The following is a 20,793-nucleotide window of genomic DNA, read 5'->3' on the forward strand; positions in this document are numbered from 1 at the left end:
CCTTTCTAGATTTTATCTAAGAATATTGATTGGTGGTTTTGAAGGCTGATGTTCTAGGCCACACAGTCTCTACTGTGGAAGCTGGAACTTTTCCAGCCACTAGAATGACAGTCTGTGTGTGGCCCACACAACTCTGTGGAAAGAAAACATAGTGTGGTCTAGAACACATCCACAGGCTTTCTGGGTTCCCTTAGCTTTTCTGGTTGCCTGTTGGGTGCTATTTGGCATCCCAGAACCTGGGACTATTTGCCATCCCTAATTCTCCTTTTCCGCATTTGTAAAGTGAAAATAACTGTAGCATCTATTTCATAAGGTTGTGGTAAGAATTAAATGTGATAACTGCATTCAGTAAGCTGTCAAATGATAACTTTAATTAAGGTTTTTAGCGATATTCACATGAGTTTCTACTTACCTTGTTAGTCTACCTATTCTTCATAAAAAGAAGAGTTAAGGATTCAATAGCTATTTTCTTCATCTTTGCCCCAACACCATCTGCCCTCATCTAGCCCATCTACATTGCCTCTGACTCTCACCATATGTAAATTTGCATAATTCCTAGAGTACAACAGGCCTTTTCATAACTGATTTCATAATCACTTGTCTATACATGGTTTCTTCTGATAGAGTATGCATCCTCGTTTCATCACCCACCTGCCAAATACTTGCTCATCCTTCAATATCTGCTCCTCTGTGGAGCGTTTTCCCAAATCTCCAAAGAGGAGTTGTTCCAGTCTGTACTCCCACAACACCATTTTTAAGCCGATATCCCTAACACAGCACTTACCAAAGTGTATTTGTAACTAATCTGTTTACATGTCTGATTCTTCCACTGGAACATATGCTTTTGGGGGTCCAAGAACCATGTCTGTCATCTCCAAAGAGTACAATAAATGCTTAATGAAAAAAACTATAAGCTGTGCATCTCCCTCAGGGGAGAAAACATATGAGCTTTTAGGAGTCCAAAGGGCAGATCAGTTCCCCTCCTTTGTTCTTTATGTTTAAAACTAGAAAAAGCCCCCGATGGAGTCAGAAGGAAGGGTTCCATTCAGCACATACCTAATTACAGTCCTCACTCGATTCTATCTTATAAATGACAGCCATCAGATGCCAAGTTGTGGCAGAATGACATCTGGCTCTTTGGCAGACACCCCCGGCAACAGCGTTAATGACTTCGGAGATGGCTCTGGATCTGTAATGCTGTTAAAGTTTGTTGTCTGGATTACATTATTCTCTTCAACATCTTTTTACATTGTCCTCTAACTCACTTCAGATTCTGATTCTGTGAAACCTGGACACATTTATCCAAATTTGCCCAATGCCCTTCATGGCCTTGACATGCCAGTCCTTTAATATATTTTCATCAGCTCCTGCACATTTTTCATAGAGCGTTGTGAATGTACTTCACAGCCGGTCTGTGTTCTCATAGGCACCTCAAAGGGGAAGGTTTTTGTCGTCTGGGAAAAAGCTCTTTAGTACTCGACCAAATTACATTTTCTAAGATGACCACATTTGGGGCTCCTTTTGTAATCATGCTATATAAAGAAAAAATGCCTCAGTCAGTACATATGCTTTGAATTTGAAACCGATATGCAATGCTTCATTAGCTCCTAGGATGAACTATAAAAAGGCAGGGGTTGCAACCATAACAGTCTTCCTCTGACTGAGAAAAATATATACATTTTAATTTTTTCCTGGGCATTAAAAACAAAGCCTTTATCTGAAATTTCATCCAGGTTTTCAGAAATGATGCATTTAATTTTAGATCTGAATTCTTTTTCCTCTCTTTTTTTGCCTCTATCATGAAGAAACAGGAGGCCAAACTAGGGAAAGATAATCATATGAGAAAAATGAAATCCCTATAATGCTTTCTTTTTGTGCCAGTTAGTTATTGTGATTTTGGAAGAAATTGAAATTAATCAAGTAGGAGATATATGTATATATACTAAAAGATACTAAACATTTAGAGAAAAAATAGGACCCAAATGGTAAATCATTATTGCAAGTGATAATAAGCAATCCTTATAGAATAACAAGTCCCTGGAACTGACAAGCTGAAATGTTAACTTTATTTCATGGGTATTTTGACTGTTTTGGGTTTTTTGCTTACAAAATAACTGTAATACTCACAATCAGAAAAAAAAAATCACACGATTCAGTGTTTCACCTTATTGGGAAAACAGTTATTTGTAGAACCAATGCATTTATCATGCTCAATTAGAAATTAATGAAACAATATTTATATTGCCTATGTTTTTACTTTTTTAAAAATTTAGGCATGCCATTTTAAAAATGGATTATACTTATTTAAAATGCTGATGGAAATCATATAGAATTATGAAATGTCAAATGTAAAATTAAAAAGGTAAAGACAATTTTTTAAATGACATACAGTAGTTCTCAATTATACCATGGTACTCTGTAAGTCCTCAAAATTCTGAAGTGATTTGTAGGAAATAGGAATGTCTATGGTTCAAATATTTGAGTTTCAAATATGGTTTGTTCTTATAGAAGAGACACAATAGACATCAGAACACAATTGTTCAGGAAATTGCAAAGTGATTTTTATTTATAACTAGCTGATAAGGAACGAAGGGATCTTTCACTAAGTTGTCAAATATTTGGCCAAACTCTCCTGTGCTTTGGTTAACAGAACTTTAGTAACCATAAATATATTGACGTCTCCACGAAAGGTGTGAACAGATGCTTTATCTCCACATTGTGTGTATAAATATAAGTCCTGAGACGTAAATTGATCAAACTGTAGAAACAAATCATTTAAGATTTGTGCAGTGATTAATAACAGAAGCCAGTAATCAAATCTCCCTGCCACCAGCACATCTGTTACGTAGAGTTTCTAGTTTGCCCTATTATGCAAATGTGCAATAAAACAAATACATTACTTAATTTAGCAGCTGGTTCAGAAACATTATTTTAGGTGGTTTCTTTATGCTTTATGTACTTTTGCCATTGACGGTGGTTAATGTGAACTAATTCAATTGTTTATGAGATGAAGGCTTCCACATAAAAAATAACCCTCAGGAAAGCCAGCTTTGAAGAAATTCATTGTGACCCCAGTCTCTAAGAACCAAACACTACAGCAAACACAGGATATGTCATGGCTCTCAGACCTACATTCAAACAGCTCAAGAGTCTTTAAGTGCTTAAATGTGAGCTCATTTGATTTCTATGTCCTGGAGGATGGAGGAAAATCTCCTGACTGGTTTTAAAACTTGTAGAATTTTAATTTGGTTGCAACCTGGCACCATATTGGGACAGCAGATAGTTGAAAAGCACAATATATGCCTAGTTCATACACAGGGTATCTCGGTTAATATTCAGGCTTTCAATCCTTTTCATTATAAACCCATAGGGCAATTTCTAAAGGATCATTTAATTGGTCATTTATAAACCCACTTTCACCAATGAACAAAAGGAATAATTACAAGCATGCTTACATAATACCTACAATAATAAAACTAACCAACATCAGTTGAAGACACTTTTGCATAGCACTGTGAAACATCCTTAAATACAATAGCCTTTCCAATCTTTGCATTTTACCAATGAGGGTAGTGGGATTCAAAGTGACTTGACCAAGGTCACAGGGCAATAAGACTGAATGAAGGTCTGATTCCAAAGCTCTTGTTCATAATTATGTTATCTTGTTTCCTAAACTAAGGTTCAATTTCAATAGGAGACCCGAGTATAATGAATAGCTGTGGAGTGTGTTCTTACCACCATAGAAATAAGAGGGAGAAACTCTAAGTTTCTAAATAAATAGCACTCACCTGCATTTTCCTCAAAGTAAGTGAGACTAGAGTAAATTGAGAATTCAGATATTAACATTAGGAAAGAAAAGGCATGGATTTGGGACACTTGATTGAGAACAGGCCTTTCTGAAATGTGGATTGTACTCAACAGCGAGAATTAGGTTCTCCAGGAAAAAACAAACATAAAATAGGATGTGAATATACATAGAAAGAGACTTATTATAAGGAACTGGCTTATGTGCTTCTGGAGGCAGGAAGTCTAGAACCTGCAGTATGGATCTGCCCGCTGGAGACCTGAGAGCCAAGACAGCTGAGCTGATGGTACAGATGAAGTTCAAAGGCATTCTGCTGGAGAATTCTCTGTTGTTTGGGGAGGCTAGATTTTGTTGTTGTTGTTCTATTTGGGCCTTCAATTGAATGGATGAGGTTCACTTATAATGGGGAGGACAGTCTGGCTTACTCAAAGTTTATCAGTTTAAATGTTAATCTCATCAGAAAACACCATCCAAATTGACTTATAAAATTAACCATCACACAGACCAAATTTGTACTTCGGATACCAGCAAAATGAGGTACATAAAAATAAAAATAGTTTTTGAAATAATATATTTCAGAAAAAGCAAACAGAGAGAAAACTAGGACTTTGGTGAACTTACTCCAATTTTTTAGTTGAGGATTGTTATATTTTGAATTACACAGGGGTTAGAGAGAAACCAAAAAAATCTCCATGACCACCACAATATTTTAGTGCTTAGGACCTCTAAAGAACCCACCCTCTAGCCATTGCTGGAAGTTTCAAACCATCATTATATGAGTTTGTGCTGTCTAATCCTTTAGAAGTTATAGTAAAAGTGGCAGGAATTCATTTGACAAACATTAGGCCTAACAACAACATTCTTACTTTCTGTAGAAAATGTGAGGGCAACATCATATAATGGGCAAGAACGAGGCATTGAAGTCAGAAAGGCTCATTTCCTTATACTTTCTATCAGTGTGATTTTTGGCAAGTTACGTAACTCTCTAAGCCACAATTTCCATACATATAAACTAAAGTCAATTGAGCCTATTTTCCTAGGGCTATCATGAGGATTAAAGGAGTTAAGGCATTTGGAACTCTGGGTACAGCCGCTGACATGTGATAACTCAATAAACATTATACTTGTCATTTCCATAAGAGAAAGAAAAAGCATTAGAGTAAAAGGCACAATAGTAGAAGCAAACCCATCCATACTTTCTACATGTCGAACAATGAATATTCTTGGCAAAGAGGCTATTGAGTTAATAACAGGATCATTGAAGAATTATCATAGATAGACCCTAGGCCTCTATTTTTGGCAACCACACTTCTATATTATAGCAATATAATGCATAGTAAAATCATAGCTGAAACACTCAAATTTCACATTAAAAATAAATTTGGAATACAAACAGTTTCAAGGGTATTTTGTTTCTGAAATTATTTGGTTCTAAACTAATTTGTTATTTATTGACTGCAAATTTTAGGAATTATATGCAGGAAAATTCCCTCAAACTAAAAAAATAAATTTTTCTAATGAAGTGGAAATTTTATGGTCTTGAGATTTAATGACTGTCAATAGTATGTTTGGTAGACATTTTACTACATATTTTAAAAGTTCATAATTTTTGTTACATATTTTGGAGTCAATAAAATTTCTATACAGGTTGAAGTTTCTTGAAAAGTTAACAGATCCTAGATATTATTCCTACAGTACATAGTAGTTTAAACTATCATGCATGAGTTTTGGTACTATAGGAAGATACATGGAGAAAGCAAGCTACGTTTTCATTATTAGTTAAAAATGTCTTGAATTAAAACAAGATTTTTAAATCATGAAACTTTTTAAACATTTTGAAAATTATTTTAAAACTAAAGTACATTCTATCATTTATTGTATTCCTCACCTCATTTTTTTCCAGAAATATTCAATAACTAATTTTAATTTGGGTTCACAGCTGGATGCTAGGTTAGCTGACTCCCCGGCACCACTTGTATCACAAGCATTCCTATACACCAATAACAGACTAACAGAGAGGCAAATCAGCGAACTCCCATTCACAATTGCTACAAAAAGAATAAAATATCTAGGAATACAACTAACAAAGGATGCAAAGGGCTTCTTCAAGGAGAACTACAAACCACTGCTCAAGGAAATAAGAGAAGACACAAACAGATGTAGAAACATTCCATGCTCATGGTTAGGAAGAATCAATATAGTGAAAATGGTCATACTGCCCAAAGTAATTTAAAGGTTCAATGCTATCCCCTTTCAAGCTACCAATGACCTTCTTCACAGAACTGGAGAAAACCACCTTAAACTTCATATGGAACCAAAAGAGAGCCCACATAGCCAAGACAATCCTAAGCAAAAAGAACAAAGCCAGCCAGAGGGATCACACTACCTGACTTCAAACTATACTGCGAGGCTACAGTAACCAAAACAGCATGGTACTGGTAGCAAAATAGATATACAGACCAATGGAGCAGATCAGGGGCCTTGGAGGCAATGTCACATATCTACAACCATCTGATCTTTGACAAACAGGACAAAAGCAATGGGGAAAGGATTCCCTATTAAATAAATGGTGTTGGGAAAACTGGCTAGTCATGTGCAGAAAGCAGAAACTGGACCCCTTCCTGACACCTTACACTAAAATTAACTCCAGATGGATTAAAGACTTAAACATAAGATCTAACACCATAAAAACTCTGGAAGAAAACCTAGGCAAAACCATTCAGGACATAGGCATAGGCAAGGACTTCATGACTAAAACACCAAAAGCATTGGCAACAAAAGCCAAAATAGACAAATGGGATCTAATTACATTCCAGAGCTTCTGTACAGCAAAAGAAACAATCATTAGAGTGAACGGGCAACCAACAGAATGGTAAAAAAATCTTTGCAATCTACCCATCTGACAAAGGGATAACATTGAGAATCTACAAAGAACTAAAGCAAATTTACAGGAAAAAATGACTCATCAAAAAGTAGGCAAAGAATATGAACAGACACTTTTCAAAAGAAGACATACACGAGGCCAACAAACATATGAAAAAATGCTCATTATCCCTTGTTATTAGAGAAATGCAAATCCTAACCACATTGAGATACCATCTCACTCCAGTTACAATGGTGATCCTTAAAAAATCTGGAGACAACAGATGCTGGATAGGATGTGGAGAAATAGACACTTTTACACAGTTGGTGGGAGTGTAAATTAGTCCAACCATTGTGGAAGACAGAGTAGTGCTTCCTCAAGGACCAAGAAATAGAAATCCCATTTGACCCAGCAATCTCATTACTGGGCATACACCGAGAAGATTATAAATAATTCTATTATAAGGACACATGCACACGTATATTCATAGTGGCACTATCTACAGTAGCAAAGACCTGGAACCAACCCAAATGCCCATCGATGATAGATTGGACAAGGAAAATGTGGCACATATATACCATGGAATACTATGCAGCCATAAAACAGGATGACTTTGTGTCCTTCATAGGGAAATAGATGAATCTGGAAACCATCATTCTCAGCAAAGTGACACAACAGAAAATGAAACACTGCATGTTCTCACTAATGGGGAGGGTTGAACAATGAGATCACATGGACACAGGGAGGGGAGCATCACACACTGGGGTCGATTTGGGGTGGCAGGGAAGGCACAGCAGTGGGATGGGGAGGTTGGGGAGGGATAACTTGGGGAGAAATGCCAGATATAGGTGATGGGGGGATGGAGGCAACAAACCACATTGCCATGTATCTTGCATGATTTGCACATGTGCCCCAGAACCTAAAGTACAATAAATAAATTGCAAACCTAATAGATAATTCTACTCAGCACTCTAAACATATTTCATTGTCTTCTGACATTTTATTGCAATCAAAAAGTTTACTGTCAGTGGACAGTTAATTGCATATTAGCTTCTCAGGTTTGGTCTCTGTCTTTGGTATTCTACTGTTTTCTGGAGTGTGCCTAGGAATGATAAATACATAGATTGATGGATAGATTGATGGATGATAGAGCTGTGTGTTTTAAAGGTGAAAGTTCTGGTCATTCATTTCTGTAACGTTTTAGACATTTGGTTCACAATTAGTTCTTATATGGCTCTTCATCTTTCCTTTCTGAAATACTATTAGTAAAATGCTAAAAAACTTGGCTCTTTAAGCCTCCTTGCAAGTTTTTTGTATTATTTCTAATATTTCTTTCTAGTAGTTTTCTCAGATTTATATTTTAAATCACAAATTTTCTAAAGCTGCTTTGTTCTCACCTTTGTTCAGTTTACTACTTACCTACTTTTTTTAACCTCAGTGACAAAATTCTTCATTTCTGTATGTTCTGCTTCTATCAATTTGAAATTTGTATATTTCATGGTATCTTACATTCTTAGATTTCTTTTTAAATGTCCTTAATCATTTTAGGCCCCTTTTTTTCTTTGTATAATCTTTAATTTACTATTTCAAGTTCCTGGCTACTAATATTCTTGGTTTTGTATCTGTTGGCTACACTCATGCTGGATTACAATCTGTTTTTACAAATTAATTTTTCTCTTGAAACCTGAGTTGTGAGAGAATCTCTATAGAACAGTTTTTTCACTTACTACTGTTTGCCTCATGGATTCCACCACCAGAGGTAAATTTTTATTTCTCAGACCATGCAGATTCAATAAATTTAAACACCAAACTTGCATGATTAGTGGACCCATAATTAGCACTTTAGAACTGTTTTTTCAGCCATCCATTTGGGATGGAACAGTCAGTAAGCTTTGTTATTGTCTGAGATACTGGTTAGATTTTTTGCTAGCCTATCCTTTTAAATTCTTAGATTTATACATACATATTAGTGTCAACATCCCGCCTTATAGGAGTCAAAGCCTCATGTTCTTTATCTAGTGGGGAACTAAAATTCAATCTATTATATTAGCTGGCTCACTCTGGTCAACCTCAGTGTCAGTACACTTTATCTGTTTAAATTTGTTTAACATCTGAAGATCTACTTTCTTATGAATTCTGACATTTTAATGCCTTTTGTCTATCAAAATGAGCAGTTTTAAATGTTTATTGTTGAAGATTTTTGTCATTGCTATGGAATGAATTGTGTCCCCTATTCCCAAATTCATACGTTGAAGCCTGAGCCTCCAGTGTGACAGTATTTGGAGACAGGGCCTTTGAGAGATAATTAGGTTTAGATGAGGTAAAACATGTGTAATCCTCAGATAGGATTAGTGCCTTTATAAGCAGAGATACCAGAAAACTCTGTCTCTCTGCCACGTGAGGGCACAGGGAGAAGGTGACTCCTGCAACCCAGGATGTGAGCCCTTACAAAACCCAACAGTCCTGACAACCTCTCATCCCAGACTCCCAGATTACATAACTGTGAAAAAATAAATTTCTGTTGTTTAAGTCAGACAGCTGCTGTTATTTCATTATGAAAGTCTGAAGAAACTAAGATTGTCAGCCATCTTTCTGAAACATTGAATCTCCAATCCTTTACTTCTTCAATTAATATGAATGAGTTTTACAGAACAAAAAAGAAAAACAGTCTTGCTGCTTTTACCTTTAAATAAACAACAGAGATCCACTAGTATGAATGCTGCATTTGACTCTCCCTGGATTTATGTAAACCACAGCATCTGAGCAAGTGACATATATTAAAAAGAAAAGTATACTAATTCATTTGGAGCAAACAGTTTAATTCCTGTAAATCCCAAATTCCTGTAAATTACAAGAGAAAGATTTAAATTCAGAAGAACAGCCAAGAACAGAATGATTTTATTTTGTCAAGGCAAAAAGAAAAAGAAAAAGAAACAACGAATAGTTTCTACATGAATCCAGAAACCAACTGCTTTGGTTTTAATGTGTCCTCTAAAGTTCATCGGAAACTTAATCCTAACAGAGTGTTGAGAGGTGCAACTTTCAAGAAGTAATTAGGTCATGAGAGCTCTGCCTTTGCAAAATGGATGGTATCATGTGAGTGAGTTCCGGATACAACGAAAACATTCAGCCCCCTTTTCTCTCTCTTCCACACGTTCTTTTGCCATATGATGACTTCTGCCATGCGAGAAGGTCCTCACCAGATGCAATCCCTCAGTCTTGAATTTTCCAGCCTCCAGAATCATGAGCCAAATAAATTTATATTATTTATAAATTACCCAGTCTGTGCTATTCTGTTATAGCAACAGAAAGACTAGGACACCAATCTATTGAAGCCTAATAAAGTAAAAACTTCTGTATTGAAAATAAAATATCTTGGGGGGAATTTGTTTAATAAAAATGGAGCTATAATTATTGTTGTAGCTATAAATTATTACCGAGTCCCCTAGCTAATTTGAAGGCTTTAATGTGTCTAGAGTTAGAAATGAGAAATTTACTGCAGTAAACTATTTAGTATCTGTTACACTCTTAAAACAAAGAAATATGTTGTATGGCAGCCGTATAACCCTGGAGCATCCTCATGAACTGTAAATACTCTGGGCTCTACTATGTGCAGGGTAGAAAAGAAAATTACCTGATATTTAACACAGAATTGTATTCTAGCCATATAACCAAAGGCTTTAAAAGCACCTTTTCCTTCTTTTTCAGAGGCTGGTATTAATAAAATTACTTGGTAATTTGGCAGTTGCAAATTGTGACCTCCTGTCATTGGCTGGGTCACAAATGTCTCCCTCCTTTCTTTTTTAAACACTGACGGGTTCAGCAGAGTAAACATTGACTTCATAAATAGGCAGAGTCAGAGTACTAGGTTCTAGTCACTTCCTTAATGGAAAGTAAGCCGAGCAATTTAATAGTGGGTGTGGGAATAAGGAGGGGGAACCAGGATCATAGTCAAGCAAATAATGGAATGAATACCCTATTTAAGTAAGCCAGACATACTCGTGTAAAAGAAGCTTGTGGGTCACCAGATACTACAAGAATGGCATATTGGGTTGATCCCATAATTAAGGAGAAGACGTTAAGTCAGGAGCATCTCAGACCAAATGTGTTGTGCTACCTACACTATAATTATTACTCTTATGAGTCTTACTTCAGTAAGCACTTTGAACTGATGATACGAAATGTGTTCTCCTTTCAGTATCAAAAGTTAAAGAGTAAAGTATATGGCAGATTGGAGAGTCATCTAATACTCCCTCTATTGCGAAGACTGTGGCTATCACTCTATCTTTGCAAAGCTGAAAAAAACAGGGATTTTTACAAGGTAGCATTAAAAATGTTGATTTTAAAAGTATCCATTACTTTAAGGACTTCATATACGAGATGACTTTATGCCAGTTCTGTCCCAAATCAGGCAGTTAGTAATCAAAAGAAAAAATGGTTAAACTCCTACCCCCATTAACACTATTACTACATACATGCACACATACACACCCTTTTATGTCCAGTGGAAGCACTGGCATATAGTTTTTCTTTCTAAAATCTTGTTCCTCATAGCATTTCCAGATATTCATGTGGAAGACATGGTTAGATGTGATTTTTCCTTGTTAATGGTGTCTGGATTTGGTTTGGGGCAGAGTACGCCCATGCCTAGGCAATGAAACATGACTGACTGAAGCTAATCGTAATAGTTCTGTCACTTTCAAAACTGCTAGGAATAATCATGTACAAAGTTTAATGAGACCCAAAGGGGAGTGTTCTCTGTAGGCTCCTGAGAAAACAGCTTTCCATAAAAGAAAATAGATAACACAATAGGTGTTACACTTCTGCTTCCTACATGTTACTTTCTAGATTTCTAGCTGCAGCCACTGCAGTTGTGTCTGATCCCGAGAAAAAGGCAGAGTGAGTTGAAGGGACATAGACCCTGATATCACTGAGTTACTGAACAATATCAGCCTTAGCTGATATCTGGTCTTTGCATTATGTGGGAAAAATAAATCTTTTAAACTACAGTGAGCAAACTTTGATTGATTGCAGTCAAATCCATTGTGACTGATAAAAAATATATAGCACTACTATTTGATAACTGCCTACTATCTAGCTAACATTAACAGGCATACAGAATTTATTTTCACAACAACCACAAGGTAAAGATAGCTCACTTCAAATCCCAGGTTTACTTATGAAAAAGTTTACATGGCCAAAGTTACTGACTGACTTTGGGTTACTCAGTTGGTACATGGCAGACACAGACTTGAAGATGTGGCTTATGTCATTCTTCTTTCAGTCATTCATTCACTTATTTATTTGAAAGAATTTTAAGGACTTATAAGGCAGAAACATCTGTGTACCAGAAATATGAATATTATAATCAGTCTGTGCTCTCGAGGACCTCACAATCTACTGAGTTCACAGTCTTTGAACTCTTAGTTTAGTTGTCTTTTAATTTTAACAGTCTGCCATTTTGTTCATTGCCATAGTTATGTGAGCTATTTTTTTTTTAAATCAAAATTCAGGTGATCTCAAGTGTATTTATCTAAACAAAAGATGTATCTTTTATTCACTGCTAGGACACTGAAATGAATTTCTAACATAATTTCAAAGCCAGAATTTTCTAAACAGCTCATCTTCCTTTTAATAAAGGCCAGCCAACCTGCTAATTTTTCACTCTAACACTTCACCTGGATATCTATTGCACTGAGCTAGTGTGGGGCAGTCATATGTCTAAAGCTCAAAACCACATTCCATAGTGATATATCATAGGTTATACTCCAAGAGACGAACTGAACATAGAGGTGGAGGAATATAGACCACAAATATGCTACAAAATCTAGAAAGATGCTGGGCTCAAATGCTGATTTAAATAAAGGGTCAAAACACTGTACCATATTCAAAGGTGCCTGGAAAATAAGAATATGCTAATGAAAGTACCTGTGATACATAGAAAGAGCACAGAAAATAAATTATACCAAGAGTCAAAGGACTAATTATGATATCAATCGATCAATAATTTAATCTATTGTCAAAGCAATTAACTAAAAATGTTCAAAAATTCTTTATGTGCTTAGAAATATGCTTAGAGCTATAGGAAAGAGGAAGACATAAACAAATTATAAAACATCACCTTTTTGGTCAATTAAGTTAGTGTTCAGTTGGAGATGCAAATGGTACAGAGAAAAGACCAATACATATGGAAAAAATTAGACAACATTTCAATGGCACAGAATGCAATGCCATGAGAAAAAGATGCAAAAAGATGTTTCAGAACTGAAAAAACATGATATATGATGCAAAGAGTCTCAGATTGGAATCTTATAACTTAAACACAGTTGCAGCTCTACAAACTTACAATCTTTATGATCAAAAGGTCACTTTAACCTCTGTTTCTTGAGGAAGATAAAATTTAAGAATGAAAATAAGAAAATATAGAGGACTTTTTGAATTGCTAAATATTAGATATACATTATATGTTATTTTCAATGAAGGCTAGAATAGATAGAGAATATATATTTTGTAAAAAAAGAAAAAGAAAAAAAAGAAGAGAAAGAATTTACATACCCCAGAAAGTGAGAGTAATGTTTCCTGAGAGAATCTTAGCAAAGATAGATACAGATACAAGTCCTGAGCTAACTAAAAGACTGTATACTTTTTCCATTATCAACATGCTCCAACAATTCTAAGCAATATCAGTGATGAAATACTCCTTTGCAAAGAAGTATCTTGTTGGTCTCACTTCTAAATTCCTGAGATTACTGTTGACTTTTAATATTCTAGTGAAATGTGACCTTTAAATTAGTACTGTTCTTTAATAAAATCTATATGTTCTTTAATAAATGTCATATTCTACATGAAATTTGAAGAACTACCAGTTCATAAGACATTTGTAATGGCTCAACAGCCTTTGAATTTGTCTTTCCAAATGCTGTCATTGTATGTATTTCTGAGTTTAAACACTAGATATATAAAGATTGCACATGATTGTGAAAATGAACAAAAATAACATGAGCTATTCATTTTTGTCATTCTAGGTGACTACTTGAAGTTCAGATGTGTACAATTTTTGAGAATGAAACAATTGAAACTCTACATAGTTAAGAAGTGTCTATTTTAGGTTATACATGAAGTAATATGTTGAATTTTTGTAACTTTTTTCAAGTTGAAATTTTATCTTTCTTAATTATTTCTGAAATAAAGGATAAATAAAAAATTAATGATTATCACTGATTGTTAGAAGAAGATCACTGCTGAAGATAACGTTACATAGAAAGGAATGGTGTTAAAATCAATCTACTCTGAGGATTCAATACTCCAAGTATGCCAGAAGAGGGAAATTCCACAACCCCTAGGCACTGTTCTTTGAAAGAAGGTTAGTGCTTTGAATGTACTACTGACAGACTGTGCTATGGACAATCAGCACATTTTAATTCACCACTGCTCTACAGCAGGGCATGCCCTCAGAGGGGAAATACATTCTCTGATACATTGGACATGTCTTCCCCTCCATCCCCTTAAGACAAAATCTATGACACTGGAAACCCCTTCAATACCACATTTATACTGCGAACAGAAAACAGAGTACAGTATTGAAAGATTGCTTTTGAGATGTGATGTAGAACTTACTCATTTTGTTTGCAAGCTGTAATTGTGAGGCTTCACCCAGAAATATAGGTCTAACTATGCTATCTGAGCTCAGAATCTCACTGTTCTCACACATTGTTGTGGACAAGAATTGCCTAGGATGTTTGTGTAAAAATAAAGATTTTTAAAGCTCAGCCCCAAGGAGTCTAGTTTAGATCTGGAATAAAGTCTGGAATTTGTGTTTTAAATGAGCATACCAATGATGTCATCTAGGTTATTCTTCAGCCAAGATTTAATAAGTATTTAGAAACTGAAGTTCCGAAAAGTAGAATGACTTTTACTTTTAAAATGGACAGATCTGTGAAAGATTTCTATCAGATGTTCTTTTCCTCCTTGTTACTTATTTTGCCACAATAGCCAGATGATGCTGTTTCTGCCATGGGCCTCTCCCCAGCTATAGTCAGGCACCAGGAAAGCAGGGAGACCATCTTGTTCTATTAAGTATAAGCCCCAAAGGTGATGTACACAGCACAGTGTATTCTTTGGCGTTGTTTCAAATAAAAAAAAAGATGTCTGTGTGTGTTGGTTAGTGGTTTTAAGACATTCCATTTCTAAAAACAGAGATAATAACAAGCAACAAAAGAAAGGTTCCCAAAAGCAAATATTCCTTTTTTTTCTTCCTTTAATAGAGCCCATTCTCCTCCTGAGGGAGCCCTTTCCTACTCAGCTGTCATTGAGCCTTCAGGGGAGTTTTCCTCCTGGTAATTTCTCAGAGCCTAATAGGTCTGTTCCTGACCCACTGGGTTTTTTTGTGGGCTGATGTATCCTCTCTTCTAGATTTATCCTCCTTCTCATTTGTTCCTCCCAACTCCAGTGGCCAGAAAAATCAGATTTGCTGAGAACATCTGGGATTACAGAGAGCACTGATGTGGAGAAAGGAAGGGCATCGTGATCTTAGAGAAACCTTCCTCTATAGAGTAAGTACAGGGTCACTCTGCCTTAGTGCACTTGCTGTCTCCCAGAAATTTCCTACCAATTTCACAGCAGCAGTTCCGGACGAGTTACCAAATATGACAGTATTTCTTTACTAAAAAATCTATCCCTCCCAAACTCTAGTTTATGAAGATTCTGACATTGATATTTTACTTTTACAAATTATTTGAGAAAAAGCATTTAAATTCTAAGCATGCAAACATGACAAAAGGGCATACTTACAAAGTGTCCCTTCCCTGGTCATTACAGTCTGCCCCAACTGACCCCTCCCTCATCCATTGAGGTGTGTAGAAAAGAGGCAGAAATTGCCCATAATCATGCTATGCCTTTCTACTGTACATCCAATATGTGCTGTCATTATTTCAGTTTTTGAAGCTTCATGGCAGCATTGCCAGTGAAGATAATAGGGCCTATTATTTTCAATGAGCTCCATCAGGAGGTTTCAATGGGCCTGCTATCACTCGAACAAAGACACATTGGGAAGCAACCCTGCTTTCTTGTCATCAAAATGGCTGTTAGTTTGTGTGAAGCTAAAGACGACCCCTTTTCCTTTTCAGCCCTGTTGGATTTGAAAGGGCCAAGAAAGGCAGTTGAGAAAGAAGCAAGCCTGACTCCTTGCCTGGCTAGATGTATATATAAGCAGCTTTCTTTCATTTTATAGAATCGATAAGTTCAGCAAAGTAAAGCCTGTCTACCACTGATTTCCTATTTACGGCCAGAAATATGTTCCCATGGAAAAATACCTTCAGATAAAACAATAAAAAACAAACCAACAAAAAAAAACCAAAAAACCTCCCAGCAAAAAAGTCACTTAGTGGTGGTTATGTTTAAGGCAAATTAAGTGATTCTTCACCATTTGTTGGCCCAGGCTTGAAATTTTTTTTCTACTCCATTCTTGCCTACACTTGAGTTTTTCCTTGTCTTTATATCCACAGCAACCAGGACTCCATCCCAAAGCTCCTTTTATCTGTGTATTACAGCGTCTTAATATTAACCTTTTCTGAGACCACCGTAACAAGATTACTAGTCTTACCCTTCCTAATAGTGGACAATTTCAGGATTGCTATAATGTATTTTTGTGAGTTAAGTAAAAAACAAGCTTTAAAATATTTCAATTCTTGAATACTAATGTATATGTTTCTAAGTACATTACACACTTATTTAATTCTCATATTAGCCCACAAAGAGTGCTATCAGCATCCCCATTCACAGAGGAGGACATCCTTGAGGTCTAGAATGGTGACTTGTTGAAAGTCACTCAGATAACAAGCACCAGAACAGGAATTTAATCCCACAATTTCATTCTAGGGTCTATAAAACATACAGGAGTTTACAGAAAATTCTGTTGTAGAGTTGTTTGAAATGCTAACCCATTTTACTTTTGCTTGCTGTGTATTCCTTACCACCTTCCCACCTGTTTCTTTTCCCTAAATATCTCCATACATGTTAAGAGAGTCTTGGTCCATTTCCTCAAGTTTACCAGAGTAGAAAGCAGAAATAACTTCACAATTGTCTCTAGTGTTTTTAAGTTTCTAAATTCCATTAATTACTTTAGATGCTTCTATGTCAAAAATATAAAAATGAAGGCAGCGCATTTGAGAGAAGAATAAAAGATGTTTGTGGATCTGCATGTTTCATAGAGAAATGAGACGTGTCTCAGGAAAGCTCCCAGCAGAAGGACTTTTGCTGTGTTCAAAAGCTCTGTGGGTGCCATAATTTGCAGACTGTCTAGTCTTCACTCCAGTGAGGTCCATCCAAAGCCAGAAGCCAAGGCTTCAACAATTCTACCTTCACATCAGCTGCAGAAAGCACTGGCCTTCTCTGGCAGCCCCAACTCCACTAAGTCCCAGTGGATGTGGTGCCCTTCAGTGCCTGCTGACCTAGCTCAACCCTGTCCAATTTATCTCTACCCTGCAACTTTTAAGAATGCCTGTAATCCCAAGAGGAAGAGAGATAATGGAAGAAGGGATGATACTGAATATAGCCAACTTAAATATCTCTGAACTGGGACAGTGGTTGGATACAGATGTATTATACCAGGTTCGTCTTCCGCTGTGTTTGAAATAAATACAACCAGTCATTGGCTGTAGGCAGGAAAGAATGCTACACAGTTAGTCTCACCACTTCAGTTGTCTCTCTAACAAATATAAAGTATTGCAAAGTTAACTGACTCTTAAAAATAGTATTATCAATGAAGAATGATTGGAAACATTTTTGGTAGGTTAGTAAAAGATCAAGGTTTTCACAGTGCCACTTGACTTCTGTTTTACATGTGAGGCTAAAGGGCACAGACAAGAAGAAGTGTTCTATTGATCAGTGTGTCCAATATGCATAGTTAATTCTGGATAAGGTTATATTTGTTTACTTATATCTCACTGAAAAGAAAAGACATTTCAATATCTGAGTCTAGCAAAAATAACATCTCCAATGTATAAATATGTCCCAAATTCCTTTGTACCTTTAACTAGCCTTATCCTCACTGGTATTCTAGTCACCTTCCCACCCAGTAATTCTCATCTGCCTTTAAGAGACTAATAATACCTGCATTTTTAGCAACTTATTTTTAGGAGAAAATACATTATAGTCCCCAAACTTCCATGGCGTACAACAGTCAGGTTACTTCTAATATCCATATTTTTTGACAAAATAGGTAAGTACATAACAACTTTAGAGGTTGGAATTCACCAATTTGTCCACAAGTCAGTGAGATGTCATAGCCTTGGAGTCTGTGCTGTAATTGGTAGTTTAAGCATGTGCTATACCACTGGACTCTACGTTTCTTAAGCCAAGGCCATGTCTTTTTAATGTTTTCTAAGCAAATGTAAACACAGTGCATGGAATATAGTGTGTTTAATAAATGCATCTCGATGAATGATCAAATATTCTTATTCAGCTAATGGCAAGCTCAACAACAGAGTATGAGATCCTTGTTCACCCCCATGACCAACTGGTTACATCCGATAGTTGTAATGCTAGGAGAAAATGACAGCTAACAAATATTGGTCCTGTTCTTTCTCAATAGTGTTTTTTATAAGCCTTGCAGAATTCTAATTATTTAAAAATATGATTATTTAGTCCTCATAATGACCCCATGGGATACTGTTAATATTAGCATTGTCTCCCTATTTTACAGATGAAGAAACCAAGGCATATGAGAAGATGATCTTCCTAAGGTCACATGGTGAGCTTATCAACAAGAATCTTTAGGTGTTTTTCCACATCAGGTATCATTATGTCATATTATATGTGTACAGATAGTTTAGGTTTACGAGACATTGAGTGAACTGGTTAATTATCTATGCTTTAAGTCTAAATGTATTTGTTTTAGACAGATTTCCCACTTGTCAATAAATTTCTCTGCTGTAAAATAGCTTGGCTAGGGTTGAGGCTGGGGGGATTCCAGGTTAGGTGTTTCAGGCTCCAGATTTAAGGTAAATATTCATGAACCATGACTTACTCTAGAAGTCTACATCAGCAGCTTAGATGTAGTTATTCATAAGCCACTCTCAATTATTAGCAACATAAGCTATTTTAAAATATAATCTTCCAGGGCTTTTATCTCACACCTGCCCACCTAGCTCAGCGTCTCAGTATATCAGGAGATATGGATAAAACTTTGCAAATCATATGTTAAAAGGTGGCATGACAACAGTTAATGCAAAAAGAATCTGGGCATCTTCTTTAGCCACAAGTTCAATGATGCCAAGATTATGAGAAAATGTCTAAGAGATAGTGCCATTTTATAATAAATGTCTGGTTAGACATTTTATAATAAATGTCTGGTTAGACATTTTATAATAAATGTCTGGTACAGTGTCTTGTTAGAGGTGATGAGTCTATACTTGAAGTGTGGGTTTCAATTTAAGGACCTATTTTTAAAGAAGAAAAATGACAGATTTGGATTACTCATCAAAAGTATGTTAAGGAAGACAAGGACATTTCTAAATTGAAGCAATTAAAGGGGTGGGAGATGTTTGGTCTGAAAAACTAAATGATCTAGAAAGCTCAAAACAGTGTCTTCAAATATTTGAAAGAGCTTCTGTGGTGAGGGATAAATATTTTCACTTCAGACTCCTGCTTTCCTTTTCGGAAATACACCTTCATCTTGCTATTACTACTGCCTCTGACCTAAAATGCCTTCTTATTGAAATAATTTTCTAATTAGTGTCTCTGCATCTCATTTCATGTTTCTCTCACATAAAGCCTTCAGAACATACCAGAATTATCTTTCCCAAGCAAATCTTACTGTGACATTTCCTAGCTTAAAAGCCTCCCAATGGCTCCTTAATGCACACAGAGTAAGCATGAACCGTCTCTGCTTTACAAGGTTTAAGACTAAAATTCACATTTACATCCCGATATATCTCCCCTGTCTGAATACCCCAACCACCAATTTTCTTCAAGCCTACCCTTTATTTTCTTATAACAAATTGCCCTGAAAGACTTTGTACTTTCAAACCTGTATTCTTTTTTAAGCTATTATTTCTCTCTGTTAGCAATTCTCCACCCCATATCCCACTTCTGAGATTCTATTCATCGTTTAGAACCAGCTAAAATATGTCATCTCTTCTGTGAGCCCTACCTACCTGCCACAGTCAGAATTCAGGGCTTCTTCAGCATACCATTTGCCCTTTGTACTTTATCACTAGATTATTGTTATTCATGTGCAAGTCCTTCCATTTGACCAAATCTTTAACTTATCAAACTGATGTCTTCACAACCTATGACAAGTTTTAGGTCAAGATAATTATTTTTTCTTGAGTCAGTGAATGAAGAATAAACATTGAAAGAAAAAATGTGGGTTCAGTAAGATAATATCGATTATGATGATATTTATAGTAATAGCTACCATTTTGAAGCACTTACAAGGTACAAGGACCAAGCAATACTACACACACACACACACACACACACACACACACACACACACACACACACACACGCCATCTTGACCCACACAACCCTAGGCAGGTTGTTTACATATGTAGAAAGCAAAATAAAGGTTCCTATTCAAATTCTCTTAGCCTATTAAGAATAGATAGCAGTCTCTTTCTCTAGGTCAATCCACTCACAGGCCTTTGTTACATCTGCTAGCTAAAATAAAGAAATCAGTGTATTTTCTGTTCTTAGCTCTTACATTTTAGCCTAGACATCTGCCCTGACATACCTGGATAAGTCCAGGCTAGCCTTAGGTCATAGCTTGTTTCTCTTTCTTTATTTAGAAGTATTTCTGCTTCTGTCAGCATTCTGTAAGCTACTTCCTCTTTTCCTTTGTTCTCCTCTGCCCTTACATCTTTAGGAAAGTTTTAAGTTATTAGCCAATTGGGTTTAGTGTAGAATGTGAGGTCCAGTTCCAGCAAAAAATCAGGACACAGCAATAAGGCTGGATGTATTAGACATAAATATGCTTGCTCCTCCTTTGTTCAGTGCATTCTCATGGTAAGACTGCTGGTGAGCAGTGCCTTTTCTGCAGAAAGTAAAAGAAAGCCTTGCTGAGAAATCTTTTGTCTGAATGAGGATTCTTCCCTATGACATCAGAAGATAAGCACTTATTCCC

At 36.1% G+C, this 20,793-nt stretch overlaps 1 long non-coding RNA gene across 1 annotated transcript in view; it reads left to right on the forward strand.

Annotated features, from left to right (window-relative positions):
* LOC103795698 (uncharacterized) overlaps positions 1-20,793 on the forward strand; it is a 174,553-nt gene that overhangs the window by 19,408 nt on the left and 134,352 nt on the right. The window contains exons 3-5 of the long non-coding RNA XR_013521690.1: positions 13,694-14,031; positions 15,118-15,220; positions 18,370-18,417. This is a non-coding gene — a long non-coding RNA (uncharacterized LOC103795698). The remainder of the gene's footprint in view (positions 1-13,693; positions 14,032-15,117; positions 15,221-18,369; positions 18,418-20,793) is intronic.

Source organism: Callithrix jacchus, chromosome 8 (assembly GCF_049354715.1).
Source record: "Callithrix jacchus isolate 240 chromosome 8, calJac240_pri, whole genome shotgun sequence".
In the NCBI taxonomy this organism is placed as follows: domain Eukaryota; kingdom Metazoa; phylum Chordata; class Mammalia; order Primates; family Cebidae; genus Callithrix; species Callithrix jacchus.